The 14,526-nt window shown below is 43.4% G+C and overlaps 1 protein-coding gene across 3 annotated transcripts in view; it reads left to right on the top strand.

Moving 5' to 3' along the window:
- Window positions 1-4,110: 4,110 nt before the first annotated feature.
- The window catches only part of ADD3 (adducin 3), a 113,040-nt gene continuing 102,624 nt past the window's right edge, over window positions 4,111-14,526 (top strand). The window contains exon 1 of one of the 3 annotated variants that reach the window (XM_084769232.1): window positions 4,111-4,353. The gene's annotated coding sequence lies outside the window, so the exon portion shown is untranslated. Of the gene's footprint in view, window positions 4,354-6,381; window positions 6,688-14,526 lie in introns of those variants that run through there. The other 2 variants (XM_084769237.1, XM_084769233.1) reach the window with 2 other exon arrangements.

Genomic DNA, 14,526 nt, shown 5'->3' with positions numbered 1-14,526 from the left:
GTATATATTTGTGAGGGTACCTGTGTATGTGTGTGTGCCTGCATGTGTGTGTGCCTCTGTGTGTATGCAGGGGTGTGTGTGATTGTGTGTGTGTGTGTGATTGTGTGTGTCTCTGTATGTGTGTGTGTCTGTAGTGTTTGTGCATGTGCCTGTGTATGTGTGTATGTGTGTGTACCTCTTTGTGTGTGTCTGTGTGTCTGTATCTTTGTGTGTGTCTGTATGTGTTTGTCTATGTGCCTGTGTATGTGTGTAGGTGTGTGTGCTTCTGCATGTGATTGTGTGTATGTGTCTGTAGTGTTTGTGCATGTGCCTGTGTGTGTGTATGTGTGTGTACCTCTGTGTGTCTGTGTCTGTATGTGTTTGTCTATCTGTATGTGTGTATGTGCTTGTGTGTGTGTGTGTGTGTGAGAGAGAGAGAGAGAGAGAGAGAGAGAGAGAGAGAGAGACGGAGACGGAGACAGAGACAGAGACAGAGAGACAGAGAGACAGAGAGGGACAGAGAGAGAGCTGTTTTCTTTCTGAAGCAGTAAGTAGCAGAACAGGTTGTTTAGGAAAAGCCTCTTGAACTAGATAATTGATTTAAAATGCATGTTCGTGTAATAATACCTTATATTTCTATAATGCTTTGAAAAGTTCAAAGCATTTTCACATTTATATATTTCATTTGAACTCACAACAAGCCTATAAAGCAGCTCGTGTGAGTATTTGAAGGCACCTCCTCCACCATTTGGCTCACCCTAGGCCCAGGATATTAAGAAACTTGTTTGAGGTCATATAACCAGTTGGTGTCACAAAACCAGAACACCAAGATTTGGAAAACTTAGGCCTATGTTTTCTTGGCAGAAAGTCTCTCTGTCACAGCTTGATCTTCCCAGAGCTCATGCGGAGGTTTGTGGCTACAATTTAATTGGAGAATGCAAATCAGGCATGCTTAAAACACTCTGTAGAAAGAGGGCTGTGTCTCTTAGATCCTGACTGTGTCAGGAAAGGGGGACAGAGAACAGACTCAGTTCCTTCAGACAATGCAAATTAAAACACAAACAAAAACACTCTGTGATCAGTTCCAGGGCATTTGAGGGGCAATTCATTCACTAAATTGTGCATTCTTTTTTTTTTTTTTCAAGTATCTATGAAGTACATTTCTATAAGATACTGTGCTAGGCATTTTGGGAAGATACAAAGAAAAGTATTTAATTTGGGGCATTGGGAGTGCTTTGAACCATACAGATAATCACTGTTCTACTTGTTGTTTACCTCCAACTCATAGATAAAAAGACTTTTCCAGGCAGAAAAGAAGTATAGACCGAAACATATGATGAAAGAAACTGAGAGAGAAAAAAAAAACCAAAACACTGAGAAACTAGTTTCTTTCAAATTCTTCCTGGTAAGAGGTTTTTGTTTGTTTGTTTTGCTTTGTTTTGTTTTAATCAATGTGCTAGAAACTCTCTTGCTATGTACACAGAGCGCCAAAGTTGTTGTGTCATTTAACATGAAGTATATTACAACACTAATGCGTCCTTGAAACATCGGGGACTGGGCTTAGATTGCTGCCAGCTTCCCCACCATGTGAGCTGGTTCTAGATTGGAGAGAATATAGTAGTTTTCTGCCCAAAAGCTTCTCCAAAAATAGTACATTTATCCAATGCTTTCCTTTCTCTTGTGGCAGGCATGTTTGAGGATGCAGAGAAAAGCAAAGGCACCAGTGTGTGCAAGGAAACAGCTAATGGAAGGTTCTGTAAGACAAACAAGTTTGCTAATGGGAGGTTGTAGGTTCCCCCTTGTTGGCTTTTATTTATATATTTATTTATTTATTAACATTTCTCTTGACAAATTTCTTTAGTTTCTGGCACAAACACGTTCAAACCTGAAGGCATACTCTGTGTTGCTACTATAAGTACTAGTTAATACATTATTTAGGGTGTCCTAGGTACACACAGATAGTGTTTTGTGTTAAGCCCACAAAGTGAATGTATGGACGTGTGCGATTTCACATGTATTGTTTATTTGCCCAGCTTGTGCGTGAAGAACGGGCACGCAGCGCTCGCTCCAGCTCTCTCCCTGACACTGACCCTATTTTACTTCTCTGGATTTCCATGCTTCCCACTTCCGGAAAAACGACAGGTGAGCTCTAGAATCTGTTCCGGGATCGCTGGGTGACGCGACAATGCTCCAGCTTTTTAAATAAAGGCCAGGCAGGGTGGAGTGGTATCTACCCACAAGCCCAGTGCCTGTGGATGCTGGGCCCGAGGAACAGTCTAGCGAGACTCAGGGTTGAGTACTGTTTCCAGTGGCAGGGCGTTCACCTAGCATGTGCGAGGCCCTAGATTCAGTGCTCAGCACAGGAAAGAAGTTATCGATAATAATTCAGATTTCTTAGAAACACAAAGAGCAGCCGGGTGGTGGTGGCGCAAGCCTTTAATCCCATCACTCGGGAGGCAGAGGCAGGTGGATCGCTGTGAGTTCGAGGCCAGCTTGGTCTACAAAGTGAGTCCAGGACAGCCAAGGCTACACAGAGAAATCCTTTCTGAAAGAAAGAAAGAAAGAAAGAAAGAAAGAAAGAAAGAAAGAAAGAAAGAAAGAAAGAAAGAAAGAAAGAAAGAAAGACAAAGAACAAACAGACATTGATCTGCACGATAGTGCCCCATCAACTCTGATTCGGGAAAATTGGTCATAGGTGGGCATACAATTCTAATTCAGTTAAGCTTGCTTATTCACTTTATAAAATTATTATTTGACACGCAAAAATAATTTCAGAAGAGCAAATAAACTCCAGTTACATAGAAAATGAAAATAGATAGCAACCCAACCGTCCAGCCATGGGGATCAAAGCCAGGGTTTTGTGCACGCTATTGAAGCGCTCTACCACCAGTCACATTCCAAGCTCTCAAGCTTTAAGGAAAAGTAATTTAAAGTGGGACTCACTTGCATTACACAACAAAAATATAGGCATACCATCAAGTCACCTTTATTTGGAGCTGGGAATGGCTCTTCTAGCATTCTCTTAGTAGAAATTTCAACTCAACTTCTACATTTTACAAAATGGAGACCTAAGACCAAATGTTGTCAGTTACTTGTTCAATAGGTCATTAGCAGAAGCCATGGAAAGAAGTATCAATGGCAGAATGTTTTCCATATTTTAATCTATTCTTATTTGGAGACCACACCTCCACACTCAATATAATGAAAAATGGGATAGATGCTCAGTGCTTAAATGAAGGAATATTGAAAAAACAAAATTTGAGGCTATAATGCAGACTCCTGTGGCCAGGACACATTTTAATAATCTAAATAGTTGATTCACAAACATTTAAAATAAACCATTTGAGTTTCTTAATTTTGCTAATTTTTGAATTTTCACTCAATAGTATACCCTGCTATCATTTTCTAAAATTATTTTAGATATAATTTATTCTGTATATGACATTTTATAACATAGAAGTATACACTGAAATTTGTTAATAATATATTTTCTACACTGAATGCCAGTATCAATAATACATTAGAACTGGGTGCTGTGGTGCACACCTATAATCATAGCACTTGGGAAGCAGAGGCAGGCAGATTTTTTTTGTGAGTTGAAAGCCAGTCTGATCTACATGGCCAATTCCAGGCCAGCTAAGGCTACATGGTAAGACGCTGTCTTAAAAACCAAAAAACACAAAACCAAAAAATACAAACAAACCAAAAACCAAAAACATCCCCCAAATTTTTTATATATATATATATATAATATATATATAATTTATTTATATATAGGTGTTAGCACTCACAGGAATATTATTATTCCTTCCATACTTTTAGTGAATACTAAATAATAGCCTCTCTTCAGTGGTTATTTAGTACAGTGGTTGGAAATTAAATGTTAGCACAAGTTGCTGATCCGTTTCAAGGCACACATTTTGGCAATTAACCCCAATACTAGAAGTAGAGAGGGCTCTTTAAAATTAGTGCTTCTAGCATTTCTCATTGACTCACTCTTGTGGCTCCCTTCACCCGGTTAATTTTAACCTTGACCTCCCACAGCTGTACTGCCTTGCCTAGTCTTTAAAAAAAAAATCCCGATTCCACCCCTTTTTTGCATCTGATGAAGCAACAGTGGAGAGGAAAAACCAAACCCATTCCTTTAAGAAAGATTCCGCCTCCTCTCTTCTAAGCAAGCGCCTCACGGCAGGCAACCGTGGAGACTCTAAGTCACACACTTTACTACTCAGCTTTGGGAGAAGCAGCAGCCGCCGCCGCTGCTGCCGCCGCTGCAGTGAGTTCCGTGCAGCACTGCAGAATCCACACCTAGCCAGAGAAGACAGACCCAGCGTCCGCTCTCCTGCACGCAAAGCAGCTTTGGATCCTCTGCAGGTAAGCACATCCCTTACCGATTTTGTTCAGGAAGCGTGGGAAAGGGAATGGTCGTGGAATGCGCTCAGCCATGCTTAAAACGTTATGTGAATTTGTCGTCCTTCGGAGGTGGGTTGGGGTCTACAATTCTGTTTGGCACGCGTCCTGTGTATGTGATATGTGCGCTTACAGTACTTTTTCTTTCTTTCTTTCTTTTTCTGTGCATAAAAAGGCTAACCTTGATGCATGCAAAACATTTTTCTTTTTAAATGCAGAAAACACAGCCACTCCCAATCTCTCTCAAACACTGCAGATATTTTTAAATGGCAAATAAAATGACGGACTGAAAGCTTCCTAAATATCGTTTTCTCTTTAAGGCTTGGCAAGACTTCCGCACGATTGCTGAGGAGTATTTAAAAATAATAAGGCATGGTCAGTATTTTTTAAAGCAACTGGAAGATAGTGGGAGATTAAAATGTCTATAGCTTTAGTCCAGTGGAGAGAGAAAGGGAGGATAAATAAATGAATTGCAGTGTGCCAAGAACGCTATTCATTTGCCACACTTCGTATGTGGGAAGAGGGAACTACATTTTAATTAGCACATTTTTAGGGAAAGGGGGTGAAGATGAGGGGGCTGGCGTGAAGTATTTGAGGGGGAAGAGAGCCTGCAGATGAGGAAGGAAATGGAATGGCCTGTCGCCAGCGCCTTGGAAAGGACGGGAGATAAGGGTGGGGAGTGAAGTTTGCTGTGTGTGTTAGGGTGGGGTTAACCCTAGGGACCATGAATCACTACAATGGCGCTGGGGGTGAATTCGTGCAGTGGAGGGCATGTGTGCGGGAGGAGTGTGCAAGCCGTGGGTGGGTGGAGGAGAGCGTGTGCCTGGAGCTCTATTTCCAGAATAGGTTGGGGTGAGAAACACGTCTGGGAGGCGGGGGTGGGGGTGGGGGTGGGGGTGGGCAGCCCAGTGTCACCTGTGGAGGGATCCCCTGCAAATGACTGTTGCAAAGTTTGCCTGGCCTCAGACTAATTTTCAAGGCTGCTGCTGGCGGCGCTCTCAAGAGGTCAGCTCTCAGAAGGTTTAAGAGCCAAGGGGCCAAAGTAGGAGTGCAGAGTTTGGGCTGGTCAAAAGAATAAGTAAGGGTCCTTGCCTCGTTCCTCTGCGGAAGTGAGTGGAAGCAGGAGGCTCCCCGAAAAGCAAATGTGCTGTGAAGGAAATCGAGGCCACTCCTGTGGGGGCCCGTGCCGAGGTCCAACCATTGTGGCCTCTCCCCCAAAAAGCCTAGCAGCCTCTGCGGGCCGCAGAGGCTCAATCTGGAAGCTACGGCTCACACTCATCGGGTGGGGGACGCTCGCTCGGACTTGGGCGGGGGGAGGCAGATGTTTCGGAGGCGTCGTCACCCTCCCACTTTTGATCCCGCTTCTGTAGGGGTCGTTTCCCTCTCTGGCAGCGGATCGGAGCTACGCGGAGGGAGGAAGACGTTGCAGAGGCGCCAGGCAGCCTCTTTGCAACAGGCCCTCCGCCTGCGGAGCACGTAGGCCCCCACGGCCGCAGCTGCACTGATACAGAGCTTGTAGCTCAAAGGGGGCCTCGGGGGGCGGGGCCAGAGATCGCAAGGGGCACCAGGGGCGGGGCCTGGACGTGCGAGAGCCTGTTGTGGGCGTGGCCTATTGGAAGCGGAGCCTAAATGCTGGGGGGGTGGAGAATGGGGGAGACGGAAGGCGGAGCCAGAGGCACGCTCTTGGGCTACAAGAGCCCCGCCCGTACGCGGTGGAGTGAAGGGAGTTGGGGCGTGGCCTATAGGAGGCGTGGCCAGAGCTATTGGGCTCTATGGGGCGGGGCCTTCCTTGATGCTGGGGTACTGTGAGGGTCAAGCCTGTGTGGGGGCGGGACCAAGGACGTTGGGGCGGGGCCTAGTGGGCGGGGCCAGCGCGCTGGGACCTGTGGGGCGGGGCCTTCGGGACGCTAAGGGCTAAAGAGGGTCTAGCTCGTAGGGGGCGGAGTCATGGGCCTTATAGAGGCGGGGCCCAGGGGGGGCGGGGCAGAGGACGTTCGTGGGTAGTTCGGCTGGTCTCGCCAGAGCGCGAGGCGCCCGCCGGTAACGGTCGCCCGAGTGAGGGGCGGGAAGGAGAGGAAAGGGCTTTAAATGATGTTTTGAAACAGCGAGAGCTGGACGCGTCGGCGACCAGGTGTCGCCGCTTCTTCCTCCGAAGGCTCGGCGTCCGGGTCCCTCCTCTCCACGCCCCCTCCCTTCCCGGCCCTCTCCTCGGGATCCGAGCGACGCTTCCGAGGTGACCGCGGAGGACCGGGCGGCCGCTGCAGCCCGGAGGGGGCACAAAGCCGGCTGCGCTGCGAGGTAATCCCGCGCGGGAGGGAGCGGAGGGCCGGGGTCCCGCCGCGCTTCCCACGCGCGGGGGACTTCTCGTTGGCTGGCCGCGCGGCCTCAGGTGAACCGCGCCTGGGGCGGGAGCGCGAGCCCGAGCGGGCTGAGGGGCGCAGACCTGGAGGCGAGGGGTAGGGGGTGCAGCGGCGCGAGGTCGGGTCTCGGGGCCGCAGGCTGGGCCGCGACCCTCCCGGGCGTCCCCGGCTGCCCCCGCGAGAACGCGATGTTGTAAAAAAAAAAAAAAGAAAGAAAAAATCCCGGCGCCTTGCTCACCCCGAGGGTGTGCGCGGGGACGGTGGGAGGTTCCCGCGCTTGGAGAAGGTGGAAGATTTGTTTGGTCTTTTTTTCCTCCTGGCTTAAGGAACTTAAGTCACAAGTTGAAATTGTTCAGTCACTTTATCTAATCGCTGTGACCCTCCTCAGCACACATACTAAGCGCGCTCGCACACGCACACTCACATACACACTGTAACCCTTGCAGCGTATTTGTTAGGTTATTCTTTGCGGGGTGACAGCCGTGTTGGCAGCAGGTTTGGTTTACGCGGCTTTGGGGCACTTCCAACCTCTTTGGAGGTATGTACTAGCTGAAACAAGGCCACTATTAAGCCAGGCCTCTATTAAAATGACAAGAATGGCCTCAGGTGAACTTTTTTTGTTGCAGAGATTTAATTGCAAGTAGATGCCCGTTTAAAGTGGGAGTGCTAGGAAAACCACTAAATATCTTTGGCACATGTGCTCTTGGAATTGATTTGGCTAGAGTGGTGTGGGATTTAACTCAGCCAAGAGGCTTTGAGTGTGGATTAGGAGCAAGGCTCGGGAAGGAATTGATAAGATTCTGGGGCTTGGGATGAGCTACATAAACATGTGTGACTTCTTTACGATGAATTCTGGAAATTTTAAGAGTTAGCATATGAGATGGTTGCCTTTCTAGGATGGACTCTGTCTACAGCGTGCTGAAAATGTAATGATTTGGTTTTTGGAGAATTCTGGTAAGAGTACAGTGTAATGTGTCTTTTAAAAACGAAGTTCCCTGGCCAGTAGAATGACCTGTGTTTAAGGTTCAGAACTGACTCATTGGTAGAATTGTTTCTTTTCGACCACTTCTAGAAGATTATATAGCTAAATCTCCTTTGCGGTGTACTTGCAGGGTAACTTTTTCCCCCTTTAAATTGATCAGATTAACTTTACTGAGGAATAATAGGGGAATGGCACCTTTTTGGTTATGAGATTCTAATACAGTGCAACTTTTTGCATTTGTAATAGCAGGAAATGTTTGGTAATGTTTTAGCATATGACATAGATGATCAAATGACCCCTGAACATATTTATTTTGCATGATTTTTCAGAATGTAAAATTTAGTCATTGATTAAAGATGAATGAGAAATGTTGTACACGTCACTCTTTCTTATCTTTTTATCAATGATATTTTTCTGGAATGAATGTGAGTTTTGCTCTGATATACAGTGGTTTTTATAACTTGCTTCACCATTAGAGTTGATATAGCAAACAGACTAATTATAAGTTAGGAGCTACTCAAAGCAATGTTTAGAATTATTACAAATAAATGACGTGCCCTTTTTTGATAACTTGATGCAATGTAAAGTTAGGGGAAAATGCTAAAATAAATACACTAAGTAAAGGAAGTATAGTCTATCTGAAAGATATACACAAGTTGCTAATGTTTCTCACCTTAAACACTTCCTGCTATAATTAATATTTAGTGCTAGTTAACATTCCTTTGGAAAAATAAGCCATGTAGAATTTACATAGGAACACATATGTCTAAACAACAGTGCTGTCTTTCCCTTTAAGCATGAGCGTATGTGAAATTACTCAAGTCCATTTTGACAGTTGCTGAATAATCACAGATTTAGTAACATAACTGAAATTCAAAATGAATGCTTTAATACTTTATTTCATGTCTCTTATGTTAATGTGCTATCCTCTGAACTTGGGGCTATGCCAAGTATTTATAGTTGCAGTTGTTAGGAGATCTTTGGGTCTTGCCATTAGTTTCAAATTTATTGTAATGGTCACCTGTAGTAAATCTTCTCTGAAATTCGCACATTAGAATATTCAAGCTGATTATGGTTTGGGAGGAAAAGGTTTGCTACATACTAGATGCTTATAGAATAGTCCTCAATTACTTGCACCTTTGCTTTCAGAATTTCAGTGGCTGCCGGTCAGATACAGTTTAAAAATATTAAATGGAAAATTCCAGAAATAAACAATTTATAAGTTTTAAGAAACTTTATAACAATATTTTATGTTTTCATATTGTATTCCTATTGTGTCTAATTTATAAATAAAACATTATCAAAAATAACCAAAGAGCACATATATCAGTGATTTCAGATTTTTACTAAGGTCTTGTAGTGTATCCCTGTAGACTATGTTAAGATGTGCTGTAATCATTTCTTTTAGAGATGGGGAATTATAGGTGTGTGTATCTACTTGGAGTTTTATTATTTTCAGGTACAATTAATGTTTACTGAGTACCAACAACTAAAAAGTATTAAGCAAGAAATAAATTGAGTTTATTTCATGTGTTTTAATAACATTGGTCTTCATATCTGGACAAGTCTTAAAGATTTATTTGCTGCACAGCTGAAAACATTTGGATGTTATAAAAATACTATTTACCTTACCCTGAAGCCTGGATGTAAGTGTAGATAACGAGGCTCATGGTCTCTTGTTTCCTTCAGCTGTTTTGGTGGAAGGTCTCAATGAGAACAACCCTTCATCCTTAGGACATTACCTACTCCACTTAGACCAGAGGAGCATCCTGCAAGCCTTGAAGAATGATTCTGGCTTTCAGAATTGTTTGATAGTCTCAAATGATCATAATCAACAAAATGTATAAAATGGACAAAAATGTAATCTTTTTGTGACACTGGCTGGCCTCAAATCCACTGTGTAACTGTGGATTTGAACACCTGCTATTCCTGCCTCTACCTCTGGGGTGCTGGAATCAGAGGTGCACACCACGACACCTAGTCTCATGTGGTGCTGGAGTTCACACCCAGGGGCTTGTGCTTATTAGACAAGAGCTCCACCAGCTGAGCCATGTCTCTGGCTCTCTTCTTTGACTTTAAAAAGACAGTGGCTGAAAGTTTGCATCTTGAAACAGTAGCATAGATTAGTCTTAACTGTGCTAAAATTAATGTGACTAGGCACAGCATATATCCCTATGCAGAGGCTAGGTCTAAATTGAGCCATTCGAAAGGACCCACATCATCACCCTACACTTTTACACCTTTTCAAAGTCAGCTTTAGGTAAAGCTTAGCTGGAAGTGTAAAGACTTACTGATGTAACATGAACTTTGAAATCTGGTAGTGAAGATACTGGTATGTAGCTATGCAGAAAGCATGTCTGCTCCTCAAACAAGGCAATAGCTGGAATATCAGGTTATAAGGTCCCTGAGGGGGCAGTGGACATACCTGATGTTTCTCATAGCCAGCTGAAGGTAACAATATATTTGAGAAATGTAAGGCAGTTACATAATGTCTTTAAAACCAGTGTCTGAAGTGTGTGCATGTGTATATATGTTGACAGTTGGTTTTACTTTTGTGTGTATGTGTGTACATGCTCTGAGGTTTTGGGTGCAAATGCCCATGTAAGCATATGGAGATCAAAGGTCAAGCTTGGATAGCGTTTCTCAGAAGCCACCCACCTTGTTTTATTTGTTTTTGCTTTGCTTGCTTGCTTGTTTGTTTGTTTTGAAACAAGTCTTACTGTGTAGCCCTCAAAATCAGAGATTAGGTACTTCTTCGTCTCTTACAGGTGCTGACATTAAAGGCATGTGCCACCATACCTTGCCTCACCTGGTTTTGTGATGGTCTCTCACTGGGGCTGAGGCAAGCAAGCCCAGGCATTGTACAGCGCTGGGGGTACAGGTGCACGACACGATTCTTGGCGTTTTCTTTTTTAATTTCTTAGTTTTAAAATTTACACATATTTATTTATTTGTATGTACTTGTGTGGTCCTGTTTGTGCCATAGAGTACAATGTGGAGATCAGAGGCCAAGTTGGAGTTGTTAATTTTCTCATCCTACTATGTGGGTTCCAGGCAGGGACCAATCAGGCTGCCAGGTGAACTTTTAAGCTCACCTTGTGTATTAAGGCAAACAGGTATCAGGGTAAGCATTGAATTAAACAGAACTTAACTCTGAGTAACATGCATGTGGTTGTTGTCTTGTTGTTTTAGCTGTCCCTGATAGCTGTTGTTTAGCCGTCCCCCTCAAATTTATCTTGTGATAAAGTACTTGAGCAAGAAGTACTGTCCTTAGATGAAAATGGAAAGAGCCACATAGAAGTGAGTCAGCCTTTCAGCTCAACCCCCAACCTGTTATTAAGCTGGAATTCTAAAATATATAAAAACAATCAGATCAGAGGAGTTTCCGAGATCTTGGGGATTTGGGTTATGTCTTTAATTTGTCATCATTGTCATCATCCGTGTTGGCATGGTGTTCTCCACAGTGCTCATTCTGTGCACGGAGAGCATTTCTTCCTTCCTCTTCCATATAGTATCCCCACTTTTCTGTTGGAATGATTGTAGAGGATAGTGTACCTGGGGTGCCTAAAGAAATGTATTTAGGGCTCCCCACCCCATGGAACTTTGAAAACACTACTCTTAATCCTTTAGAGATGAGACCAACAGCTGTTGGCTGCACGACTCTTTTCTTTTCACTTTCTAAGTATTCATAGAAGAAAGGGTCTGTAAGTCTTGTAATAGCAAAGCAGTGGCTGGGAAAAGGCAGTGGTGAGGCCTTAAGTGGAGCTGTGATTGGGCTTGATGAGTGGGACCTAAGTGCTGCTCACTAGTGGAAGGGAAGGAGCCTGGCCATGATGTCAGCACATTGCCTTTCTACCACACACACTTCTCTTTCTTAAGCATTATACTAGTGTGTTGTCCCTCCGGGGCCTTTTGCTCATGACCTTTATCATCAGACAGTATTCTTTCTACTAGGGGAAGGGGATTCCTTGTGATTGCTGAAAATTAGCTATCAGCTGGAGATTACACTAGAATTTTCTTCCATTATAGCTTCCATAGTTGCTTGCTTTTTAAATCTCACAGAAAGGTCTCTGAAAACATTAGTGTGAAAACCTCACTCATCACCTAATAGTTGGGAGCCGTGTGTGTGTGTGTGTGTGTGTGTGTGTGTGTGTGTGTGTGTGTGTGTTTGTGTGTGTGTGTGTGTGTACACACCTACATGGGTGCACACGTTCATATGCACATATATGTATATGCATATGGAAGCCAGAGGTCAACTTTAGGTGTCATCCCTACCTAGTTTGTTTGATTGAAGGGAAGGTCTTACACTAGGCTACACTGCCTGGCCTGTGAGCCCCAAAGATCTTCCTATTTCCATCTTCCAGGGCTGGGATTACAAGTGTGTGCTCGCAGGGGTGCATTTCCTGTAGGTGCTGGGGGCTGAGCTCAGACCTTCACACTCTGTAGCAGCTTTACCTACTGAGCCATTTACCTAGCCCCAGGAGCCATTCTGTTTATGGTCATTAGACTTGTTTTTATTACTTTATGTATATGAGTGACACATCTGTGCTCTACAAACATGCCTGGCTCCCTAGGAGGCGATGAACCTCTATGGGTGCTGGGAATTAAACCCAGGTGCTTTATTACAATAAGTGCTCTTACCCACTGAGCCAGCTCTCCAGAGCCCACCCATTCTTTATTAGAGTAAAATGCATTCAGCAGTGAATGAGAAATTGTCATTACTTTAAACATGTTTTATTTTTACAAAACTAGAGCTGCAGTGGTTTTGTATCACAATGTTTGATCTATTTAGTGGATTCCAAAGCTTATTTTCTTTCTTCTAAAAAATTTATTTTTTTCTTTTTCTTTTCTTTTCTGTTTCTGTTTTTGTTTTTTGTTTTTTGAGACAGGGTTTCTCTGTGTAGCCTTGACTGTCCTGGACTCAGTTTAGGGACCCAGGGTGGCCTCCAACACATAGCAATCCACCTGCCTCTGCCTCCTGAATACTGGGACTAAAGGCATGAGCCACCACAGCTGGCACCTGTATGTCTGTGTGAGGGTGTCAGATCCCCTGGAATTGGAATTACAGACAGTTGTGAGTTGCAGTGTGAATTCTGGGAATTGAATCTGGGTCCTCTGGAAGAGTAGCCAGTGCTCTTAACCACTCAGCCACCTCTCTCCAGTCCCCAAAGCTTATTTCCAGTTAGTGTTGAAACTAGTGTATTCTTTGTCTTAATGACTATTGATATAATAAAATCATAGTTCCCTAAATACTATGCAACCATTAGTTGCCCTAATGAAAAATGCATCATAGACAAGGACCTAGTCACCACCACATGAATACTGTTACCATTATCAGTGATGGCATAGGGAGAGGACATTTTATGCCTGAATAAGGAAATTGTTCTTACCAGGGTGGTAGTGGTAGTGGTGCATGCCATTAATCCCAGCACTTGGGAGTCAGAGGCAGGCAGATTTCTATAAGTTCAAGGCCAGCCTGGTCTACAGAGTGAGTTCCAGGACAGCCTAGGCTACACAGAGAAACCTTGTCTCAAAAAACAAACAAACAGAAAGAAACAACAACAACAAACAAAAGAAAGAGAAAATTGTTTTTGTTTGCCATAGTAAAAGCTCTGAGAAACCGATTACTTGGTAATCAGTTGAGTTGTTGATTGTATCTTGCATCTGATGTATATAATCTCAATTTCTCTGGGCCCTTTTATAGGGCAGGGACTCAGACCCCAGGCTTTGCCCATGTTAGGAAAGCACCCTTGAGCTATTTTAAAGTTTCTGGTTTGAGCCATCTACTTTGATGAACACAATTGGGGGAATTTGATTATCAGTTAAGTGCTTTGAAGAAGGAGTCCCTGGTTTGCATCTGTCACACCTGAATGTCACAGCTTGTGCCTCCTAGAGCTGTTTAATTTGTTCCCAAAGAAGAGTGCCATCTACTGAATGGCCAGCATCGAATTGAGCAGCACCTAACATTTTCCTTGCAGGACTCAGGCAGTTTCTGGAGAAACCAGGCCTTGGCTCATTTGGAGGATTTGAAAGGCTCTTAGTACCAAGTGGAATTGTTGCCTGCTTAATTTTAATTATGTTTCCCAGCAGGAGACCTGAATACACAATGGAGAGCTAATTCAGCACTTGTTGGAATGCATGGGAAAGAAGAAACCTTAAGACGTTGTTGGATTGATATTAAAAACAGTCTTGTTATGGTGAAATTAATAAACTAGATGGTACACGAAATTACTTTTTGAGATCGTTTTATTAAGAGATCTGACTGTTGATGGCTTCAGCAAACCGTGCTGAAGTTCTTCACACTTGAGATATTTTTCTTTGTCTCAGTGTCTAAGGCAGTGAGTGATTCCTACTTGAGTGAACTACTGATTCAAAGTGGATTTTTTTGTGTTGCTTTTGAATATATCCTGTATTCTAGGGTCTTTTTCTGTTTTGTTTTTTGTTTTTGTTTTCCTGTCTTACTGAAACTGTAGAAGCAAGAGTGGAAAAGCTAGAGTTAGTATAGACTGTTATAGGTCAGTATGGGTAACCTGGAGCAAACCTGTCATAGCCAGTTTTGACAGTAAAAACTGAAAGGAAGCTTTGAAACTGTTACTCTGAGAATACCCTTGACTGTTCTATATTCATTATGTAATAAGTTGTTACTACCCTTGATTGCTCTGTGTTAATTATATAACTAATTAGATAGACATTTTTCATTAGCCCTTAAAAACTGCTAGAATCATGTTAAAGTGTTAAATTTATCTGAAGTTTGGTAAAACCTTGAAGTGAGCATACAGTCAAGAGTTTGTATTA

Source organism: Acomys minous, assembly GCF_964271855.1.
Source record: "Acomys minous genome assembly, chromosome: 2".
NCBI classification, from domain to species: Eukaryota; Metazoa; Chordata; class Mammalia; order Rodentia; family Muridae; genus Acomys; species Acomys minous.
This window is presented reverse-complemented; position numbering and strand designations above follow the sequence as displayed.